At 36.7% G+C, this 8,558-nt stretch overlaps 1 long non-coding RNA gene across 1 annotated transcript; it reads right to left on the bottom strand.

Moving 5' to 3' along the window:
* Positions 1-6,166: 6,166 nt before the first annotated feature.
* On the bottom strand, positions 6,167-7,566 carry LOC107781317 (uncharacterized). The gene is made up of 2 exons (XR_001646983.2): positions 7,126-7,566; positions 6,167-6,328 (listed from the first exon to the last, which is right to left on the bottom strand). It is a non-coding gene; the product is annotated as an uncharacterized LOC107781317 (long non-coding RNA).
* Positions 7,567-8,558: the final 992 nt, after the last annotated feature.

Below are 8,558 nucleotides of genomic sequence, written 5' to 3'. Positions count from 1 at the left end.
AGGAGAAAAAGGTTCTACCTGGGTTAAGCTACATAAAAATAACCCGAGCGAAGAGTACTTCTACTCGGAAACTAGGAGCTGGGTTACCTAGGCGAAACGGTTCTACCTGGGTTAAGCTACATAAATATAGGAGGTGTGAACAATAGTGATGTATGCCGAAAGTAAAAGAAAAATGAAGATTTTAAGGAACTTACATTTGGTGACATTCCTTCTTTTAGAATCACCATTCTTCATGCTTTATTCGTGCTTCAAACAAAGAATGAGTTTTCAAAGTGGTGGTTGGTTTTGTGGATTTGATTGTTTTGATCACTTGATCTCGGCCCTTTCAACTGAAACTGGTTGCTTCCTGAATACCGATTGCCTTTCTGACTCTGGAGAAACTCTATCTTATCTAGACTTTGTCATGATGATTGGTTGGTGGAACTCAACCTTTTCGACTTTATCTTGCTTTCGTAGGCCTTTTCCTTCTGATTTCTCTTTTTTTTCTTCTTTTTTTTATATTCTTTTTTTTCATCATTTTTTTTCTTTTCTTTTTTTCAGAGCATTGGGGAACTTTTGGCTCCTCAAACTTTTCTGCAACGGCTAGTCGCGTGGGACTTAACCTTTTCCAATTTTATTTCGCCTTCGTTGGCCTTTCTTTTCTGGATTCTTTCTCCCAACTTCAAATTCAGAGCATTTGGGATGCCTTGGCTTTTTTCAACTCTTTGCCGAGACGGTTGGCCACGTGGGACTCAACCTTTTCAACTTCATTTGCCTTTATAGGCGCTCCATTTGATTTTCTCTTTCCAAGAGTTTTGATTTTGAAGCATCGGCCGCCATGGCTAGTCGGGGTCGACTTGATGCCCGTACGAGGCTGGGTGCCTTTCTGCATATTAGCTCGCGCCAAATGAGAACCCTATAAATCAGTCTTGCCATCCTTTATTTGTCTTAGTTTCGGAACAGTGTTAGACCGAAAGGGATTCAAAGAAAACAAACAATGGAATGGAGAATGAGTTTAAAACAAGAAATGTCCCTTTCGGGGAAAGGAAAGAAGGACTTATCTGGAGTACATGCGGACTTCAATGAACATGACATGCCTTTTGAACTGGATGCCAGATCTGTGTAAACCGTCCGACTCTCAAAAATTCATCACAATTTTTTCCTCAAAATCGAGAAACCTTGCCAGGACTCTGTCGGTGCCGATGGCTGTAAGGATCCTCTTTTCGATCAGGGGCGCCCTTTGCGGGTTTTCATGAGCTGACCTCTCTTATTTTTCTTCTCGCCTTATAGTGCTCTTTATGAGTTTTCACTAACAAGACTCTTTTATTTTTCATTTCTCTTCTTACCATCGCCTAATGGTGCCCGTGTGAGTTTTCACCAATAAGACTCTCTCATTTTTATTGCATCGGATCCAAGTATTCGTATTCTCTGATCCTTGAACATTCTCACCGATTGATCGGAAGGACTTGAAAGGATTTGGGTAAAATGATTTGGATCGAATTAAAACTTTGGAACCATTCAGGCGGGATCATCGCCGGACTATTACAACATCTGCCCCAATTTCACTTTTGGGGGAATTTGAATTTTTATTTTGGTGTGACTGAACCCCAGAAAGAGGTTGCCTACGTATCCTTTCGGAATCAAGTCGAACGTAGTTCATGGTGACTTGAACTTGTTTTGATTGATATTTTTTGTTTCATTTTTCATTTCATTTTTTTTTCAATAACACTTTTAGGTTCCAAAGAGGGTAATCAAAGACTGGGAGCCGGCTCAAAGGGTTTGCAAAGGGTTGATAGTGTTTGGGTAGCGAGAATTAAAGCCTTCGTCATCCCAATTGGAGAATATTAGTACTATATGGAGGATCCAACATAGTATATTTTGACTGTATTTGTATTGACAGTTATTTCAGGGACATTTCCTTCGATGTGTCCCAAGTGCAACGCACTCTTTTGGTAGTACTCTTGTTGCAATGTACGAACCTTTCCAATCCGGGAACCAATTTTCCTTCAATTGTTCCAACTCTTTGTTTTATTTCATTAAACTTTTTCTTCATTGCGATCTAATCCTTGATTTATTATTTCGAGGCCTAACAACTTTCAGGATCTGGGCATGAAGTCCGCAAGCATGTCATGTTATTGAAATCTGCATTTAACAGAACTAAAAAGAGAATAAGAAAGAAAAATGACAAGATTAAGAAAAGAGACATTCCTGGAAAATGAAATATTAATTTCATTTGATTTTTTGATTTTTGATTTTTTTTATTTGATTTTTTTTCAATTTTGTGAAGATAGAAGGGTTTGCATCAGAAAGTAAGACAATAAGGTAAAACATCCGGATCACACCCTGAGATAATCCGGATGCAGAAAGGATAGCAAGACTGGCCACTAAGACTCCCGTTTGATGGGGAACTTTCATGCTTGGCGACCATTTTTGTCTTTTCTTCTATCTCGACAAAGGATGCAACGACCTTCGGTGCCGGATCAAATTCCTCAGCTTCACAAATCATTCTGACCATTGGCCCAATGTTGTGGGCAGTCAACAGATTGTTCATCATATCAGAAGTTTCTTCATCCCGAAAAACGATTCTTTCAGTTTCAATCAAATCTTCAACTACCCTTTTGAGGGTCCAACGGTCCTCTGTACTATTTCCCACTGCTCTAGAGTGGTATTCACATCTAGCATCAGCTTGGTGCGAGGGGGACTCGGGGTTCGGCCATTTCGGGGCCACTGGCTGCAATAGATCTAGTCTGATTAGCTTTTGGAACAAGCTTGAATACGATTCACCAATAGGGGTGAACTGATTCTTTCTGAAAGGCTCTCATGGGCGAGGATTGTATCGGAGATCATTTGGTTGGGGATTATATGGAGCTAGGTAAGGATGTGCATTTCTGGGAGGTGGAGCTCGGTTTTGTGTATAATGTTGTGGCCGCGTGCAAGGGTGCGCGTTCATTACTGCATACCAACAAAACCAACCACCTGAACAGAACCTGACTAATTTGCTCACACCACAACCTCGTTAGTTTTGAGACATTTAACACATAGGAAATCGCACGTTGGGGATGCAATGCACCTAATAGTTAAACATTTCTACCATGTGTTTGAACAGTTGCATGTTTCATCCCGGCCTTAACTAACCCTTTAAGTATGTACCTCTTTTCTTTTATTTCTACCTCTATTTAATCACTCTTGATTTTTTTTATCTCTGTCGCTTTTTATTTATTTTTTTGGCATTCTCCTTTCTTTTTTTTGGTCACTCTTTTATTTTTTGTCACTCTCTTTTTTTCTCTCTTTTTTTTCTTTTTTTTTTAGTTTATTTTTTCCTCAGTTAATTCTATGGTTATGATCGAATCCGATGGGGATTTCCTAAGTATCATGACGTCGCATGAATCAGATCATTACGTAGTTCAGAAAAAATTAGGAATAAAGTACACAAACTAACTCTCGTTTTTTACTCATATACAAATAACTCCACGAAAGCTCCTAACAAGGAAAATAATTTTGGATTTTCTTTTTGGCAAAAAGAAAGGATTCAAAAGAAGAAAGATTTTTTTTTAGATTTCAATTTTTTTTATTGAATTGTTGAAAATGAGACTTCTAAGAAGAGCGATTTTTTTTTGAAATTCAATTTTTTTTTCATTTTGTTTTTGGAATTGTTAAAAGAAAGAATTAAAAAAAAAAAGAATTTTTTTTCATATTTAAAGTTTCTTTTTTTTTTTCTGGAATTTTTTGAAATAAACACTTCTAAAGAAGAAATAATTTTTTTTGAATTTCGAATATTTGTTTTTTCAATTTTTGAAAGGAAAACTTCTGAAGCAAAAAAAAATATTTTGGAATTCAACAATTTTTTTTTTTGGAATTTTCGATTTTTTTCTTTTTCATTTATTTATTTTTTTTGTGATTTTTGAAGAAAAAAAAATCTGATTTTGATTTTTTGTGTGGAAGAAAGACTTATAAAAGAAAAAAGAAGAAAATATTTTTTAATTTTTTAATTTTTTTTTTAAAATTGGGGTCTCTAAGAAATTATTTTCTAAAGAAGGAAGTAAAGGGAAATATATTTGATTTTTTTTTTTGAAAATTGGGGGCCGGAATCGTTGAGGTTTGCCTACGTATCTCACATCCGATGAGAATCAGACCCGCGTAGTTTGGTAAAACTGGGTACCTTTTTTTTAATAATTCTGCTACACTAATTTTCTAAAGCCGGTTGACAATGCAAGTAAGTCTTCCAAATGATGTATCAAGTAGCACATACGTGAACATGATGGTCTCAAATAGGATACCTGTCTTATACGGCCCCGACCCCTGTGCCGAGTTTCGCTAAGTCAAATGCATGTGATGCACATAGAGCGAACCTACTAGGAAAATACGGTATGAGGTTTTTTCTCGTAAGTTTAAATCTTAGTGGAAAAGGTATCTAGACTGGCTTACTCGAGCGGACAACTCGAGCCGAGGAGGGTCAATGTACCGGTAGCATTGCTTTCCGGCTTAACTGGTGGTGCTCCCCACCTAAAATAGGTGTGACTAAAATCCTTCACCGGGTGACAAACACCTCGGCTATCTCAAAGAAAGCGGGCTATGTCAAGCAAATGCCCAATTTTAATTCAAGAAGACTCGGAGGGGGTGCGTGAGAAGACAGTTTATATGTACCATTCAAAAATATCAAAGCGCTAAAACGCAAACAAGTAGCACATTATACCCAAATAAATCACAGTATATACAAAATTAATAAAGCCAAATAAAAGTCAACATGTACAAGCTCGAATTCTGGTTGTCCCCCGCAGAGTCGCCAGAGCTGTCACACCTCTTTTTACCCCTCCAAAAGATAATGTGGGTTATGGATTGTGGGTTAAAGAGTTTTTCCAATTAAAGTGACAATTTTGAAATAGGGATTATTTTATTTACAGAGTCGCCACTTGGAATTAATTTTTGTCGGTGTTCCAAGTCACCTTTTATTTGAATCCCAATTCAAAGGAAGGTTTGACTCTTTTACTATTGGTCCGCGAAAACAAAGTCCAGATAAGGAATTCTGTTGAACGGGGAGAAGGTGTAAGGCATTCCCCGAGTCCCGTGGTTCTAGCACGGTCGCTTTATTGACTACATTTGGCTTGAATTAAACTTGGATAAACGGTGATTTATTTGATTTTTATGCTTTTCTTATGTCCGATTTTACTTATTTGATAAAATAATAATAATAATAAAATGTCATAATCACACTACGCTAACGAATGTGTAATCTAGACGAAATTTATTAGCTTAGTCATAACAGCACTAAGCAAGCGAATCCACAGTCATGACAAATAATTATTAACACGTTATTACTTTCAGAAAAATTACTATATTTGTGCATTGAAAAAATTATTTATTAAGAGTTACTATCGCGCCACGCAAGCGAATCCGCAAGTTTAGTAAAGAGTTTATTAAATTAGAAAATAATTAAAGCTAGTAGAAATAGTATGAGATTACTGAATTAAAATATTAAGAGTTAATATCACGCTACGCAAGCGAGTCCGTGAAATAATAATAAAAAGTTAAAACGGACATACTGGTTGCCTAGCGTTTAAATTAATTAAAGGTACTTAAGTTATTGGATTATTATTACACATCATGAAAATTAACTAATTCTTAATAAGTCTATTCAACTAATCTAGTAAGTATTATTTTGAAATAGATCATATTATTTATTGAGAAAGTGGGCCAATTTGCTTACTTAGTTATGGCATTGGGCCAACATCTATGAAATAAATGGACAAAATATTTATAGATTTCTTAAAAGCATTCGGCCTATTGGACAGAATCTGCCTTGGCCAATTATTGGGCTCTGAAATAGGCACAAGCTGAAAGCCCAATAGATTTCAAATGCTGGTTTACTACGACAACCCACCTGGGCTTTATTGCGAGTCTGGCCTCTTTTGTTCTAAGCCATTAACCCTTATTTTTAACTAGCAATTTCAAACCTATTTAGGATCTAGCGACTTTCTACCAAAAAAAATCTAAAATCCTAGCAGATGGTCACATATAAAATCTGTAAAAATAAATAAAGGTTTCAAGCATGTCTCTTTTGTTATTTTTTCATAAACTGGCCAGAACTGCAATGGTGCAAAAGGAGTCTTTAAGCACATTGCAACCTACTTGGAACATCTCAATTTTATATGCACCAATACTATAATAGATAGTAAAGACAAATAACACATGAATAAAAAAGTGTTTGATCAACCAAGGATTTATTTTACATATGAACTACAACAAGATATATTTAAACAATAAAGAAATTTAGCTAAGCACTCATTTATTTAAATGGACATGCTCCCAACAATCAAGATGAGTTCAAATCTTCTTGTTAATGTGAAAACATCTGCAACATAAGATTAAAGAGTTACCTGAGTCGCAGAATAATAAATACAACAACAAAGAATGGAAGCTCAACAACTAAAGCAACATAAAAATAGCAGCACAACAGCAGCAAAACCAACAGCAAATCCGTGTTAAAACAGCTCGAAAACTCAGAGGAGAAACACAGAAGCAAACTCTAAAGAGGACTTATACTTTTCTAAAAAAAAGGTTTGCACTTTAAGATTCACTCTTAAGACTTACAATTTCAGCTTACTAAAGGATGCTTCAGCTGCTAATTTTTTTTGTTGTATGTTCAAAAGCAGAAAAAAAATCCCTTCCAAAAGTGTGATGGAGTCCCCTCTATTTATCAAAACAACCAGCTATTTCAAAAAATTAAAAATCAATCTTTTTGACAGATTTTCCTACAAAATCTGCTCTTAAATTCAAAAATCCAGACTTTCTAGTTCAAATCTTGTCAAGTATTTCAAACAAAATCTGCTCTCCACTATTCAAAGATAGACTTTATTCAAATAATGTCCAAAGGTCTACATTTTCTTACCAAACAATTTGACTTTTGAGTGTTGTACTCAAAGAGTCTTGAAGCAGTAAACAAACAACCAAAACAAGTACCATATACTCTTAAGTATTTTTCATTACCTGACTTTTATCAATACAAAACTATTTTACTACTTCAACAAGTGCAAAAACAGAAAATTTAACATTTCAAACTTCAAAAATTAATGCTAAAATAATTAATAATAGACAAAAATAAAATTTGAAAAATAAAAAAATCAGCCATGAAAAAGAATAGTATTTTACCATTTTACACATCAAAAGGCCGAAAAAATGGTGGTATGCCAAAGAGGGTGTTCCGGGAGGTCGCCGGAATTAGGCCGGATTTTGGTCGCCGGATTTTTGGGGTAGAATTGACATCAATAGCTAGGTCTTGAGGAGCTCTATCCATTGATGTACGTATTTTGGGGTGGTAGTGGTTGGAGCTTCAAGAATTTGGGCAAAAAAGTGACGGAAAAGTTTTCTAGATCTAAGATTCAAGGAGTTTGAGGTATTTTTTTTAGGATTTGGTTTGGAGATATGGAAAGAGGAGGTGTTGGAGATTATATGGTGAAATTTTGGGGCGGATTGGAGGTCGGCCGCCGCCGGTGGACGATTTTCGGCGGCGGCGATGGGCGGCGGCGGCGGTCTTGGGAGAGAGAGAAGAGAGAGTGATGAGAGGGAAAGAAGAGAGAGAGGAAATAATGGGGAAAATGGGGAAAATTTTGGGGATTTTAGGCTTTAAATATCTAGGATGAAGATCAAACTAGGACCGTTGGATTAAATCAAGATGGGTGGATGAGATTGAATCTTGTCACTTAACCAAAACGACGTAGTTTCAAGACAAAACTACGTCGTTTTAAGCTCTTCTTGGCAGCCCCCTTTTGGACCGGGTTTGGGCTCTTTGGGCTCAAATTTTGGGCCAATTTTGGCACAATTTTAATTAAATTACACTAGCCCAAACCCTACCCCATTTATCAAACCATTACTCAACTCTTAAAACCTATACATACACAAATAAGAACAAACACACACACACACACACATACATATTATATATATATAAGGCAAAAATTAGGCATTTACAAGCCTTTTTAAAGATTTTCTTTACTTTGTTTCTATAATTTTCCTTACTTTGCTTCTCTGAGTTTTAGCATGCTTTCTCTACTTCGTGTCTGTTCAAAAGGCCCAATGAACCGAGGACTCAACTTACCCTTCTTCCCAAATCTCATAACACCCTTCATGGGTGAAACCTTCAACAGAACCTTCTCACCAACCATGTAGGACACATCACGAACCTTCCTGTCAGCATAACTCTTTTGTCTCGACTGCACTGTACGAAGCCTCTCCTGAATTACCTTCACCTTTTCTAAAGCATCCTGCACCAAGTCTGTCCCCAATAGCCTAGCCTCACCCGGCTCAAACCAACCAACTGGAGATCTACACCGCCTCCCATACAAAGCCTCATATGGAGCCATCTGAATACTCGACTAGTAGTTGTTATTGTAAGCAAACTTTATGAGCAGTAGGAACAGATCCCATGACCCTCCGAAATCAATGACACAAGCACGCAACATGTCCTCCAATATCTGAATAGTGCGCTCGGACTGCCCGTCCATCTGAGGGTGAAAAGTTGTGCTCAACTCAACCTGAGTACCCAACTCTCGCTGCACAGACCTCCAAAACTGCGAAGTAAACTG

Source organism: Nicotiana tabacum, chromosome 11 (genome assembly GCF_000715075.1).
Source record: "Nicotiana tabacum cultivar K326 chromosome 11, ASM71507v2, whole genome shotgun sequence".
Taxonomy (NCBI): Eukaryota; Viridiplantae; Streptophyta; class Magnoliopsida; order Solanales; family Solanaceae; genus Nicotiana; species Nicotiana tabacum.
This window is presented reverse-complemented; position numbering and strand designations above follow the sequence as displayed.